Source organism: Varroa jacobsoni, unplaced genomic scaffold (assembly GCF_002532875.2).
Source record: "Varroa jacobsoni isolate VJ856 unplaced genomic scaffold, vjacob_1.0 scaffold_731, whole genome shotgun sequence".
Lineage (NCBI taxonomy): Eukaryota > Metazoa > Arthropoda > Arachnida > Mesostigmata > Varroidae > Varroa > Varroa jacobsoni.
This window is the reverse complement of record NW_019213633.1, coordinates 128747-130246: the sequence shown is the minus strand read 5'-3', so window position 1 is coordinate 130246 and position 1500 is coordinate 128747. Positions and strand designations below refer to the sequence as shown.

Here is a 1500-nt window from a genome sequence, read left to right as displayed (position 1 = left end):
GTTATGGAGACAGGTGGGCGTTTTGCAGATCTCAATGTGACGACGCATATAAAGGGTAAACAAAAATCACTGCACAGTAAACGAACCTTCATTTCACACTTGTCAAGTAACAGAAAGTTATTGCAGTACATTTGCAAATATAAACATCACAATATATGATATTATTTTATAACGCCATAGGGTTAGCATATGTCTGAACGTAATGGCTACAAAAAATAGCTATTGCAACTATACAAGCTAAATGATTGGGACAAAAATGTTCAATTTATACCAAAAATGTAATATTACTTGAGGATGTACCAGAGAAGAAATGATAGAAGATATGGCAGATAGAAGAAATGGCAGGATGCGGCCAGGTGTTAACACTTAAATGTAGAATCCGCTAAATGTAGAATTAGAAAATGGAGCGGAAACACTTTGAACGATGGGTTCGTGGTTTTCACGTCTTTTAATTCGCTTTTCTCTAAAGCTTTTTTTTGGACGTTTATAGTCAATCTCATACATGGGGAGGGCAATTGGCGTAGGCTTCAGGCAACATTCGCGGACTGTCACCTGACGCTCTTTGTATGAGACGTTACTGGGGCTTCTGAATTCTAGAACCGTAAACATAATAGCTAACAGCTACGTTTTTCTATCACCGCTAAAATAAGAGGTTACGCAGCTCGATAAATTATATAAGACACGTTGAGCTGTTTGACAACGATTCGTATCTATTTAGACAGAAAGACTTTAGAACGACTTTGACGACTACGCTTGATCCATAAACCTGTTACCATCGAATCTGGAACAAACGGAAATATTCAGTTAGAGAAATACACAAAGATATATATGACATTTCTAAGAAGTATAATAAGATATCGATTGATTATTTGAACAAGACGAGCAGAGGTTAAGAAATTGCACTCCCAAAACACATTACTATAATGTTAAACCGGTATAATTCTGCAGTAAAATTAACAGCAGACAATCTCTCTCAAAGACTGCAATATTTACTTTTGCTTAATCCGTCCTATTAAGATGCTCAAACTGTCAAAAGATGATTTAGCGAAAAGCCCCTTCCCTGTAAAAGGCGCTCCACGGACTTACCTTTCTTTCCCACTTCGGGTGACGGGCCACCGCTTATTTTCGATTTCCGGCATTTACCGATGCCTGATATATGGTGTTGCTTTGCATGCGCAAACGTGTCCTATTAAGAACGAATGATGACCGTTGTGGCGCTGGCATTATTCGTTGCAATATTTTTTGCACCTAATTATTCTTGAAGCTGACCGCGATTTCATCGGATGCAAAACATGTTGTGTTTGTCCTAGATAACTTAGTGTCTCGTTATACAGTTTGTGCCTATGAGAGTTAACCAGTTGAAAGATGACACTCCGCTCTTCCAAAGTTCAATCAAGTTTGCCATGGATATAATAGTGGATAATTATGATGAGTGCGTTAGATGTACAGCTTGCTCCATGCCTACCTATCTATTATGTTACATGAGCAAAAAAGTCATTA

General features: G+C 38.0%; 1 long non-coding RNA gene across 1 annotated transcript; it reads right to left on the bottom strand.

The window, feature by feature from the left end:
* Positions 1–690: 690 nt before the first annotated feature.
* Positions 691–1494, bottom strand: LOC111263077 (uncharacterized). The gene is made up of 2 exons (XR_002682009.2): positions 1087–1494; positions 691–781 (listed from the first exon to the last, which is right to left on the bottom strand). It is a non-coding gene; the product is annotated as an uncharacterized LOC111263077 (long non-coding RNA).
* Between the last annotated feature and the right edge of the window lie 6 nt (positions 1495–1500).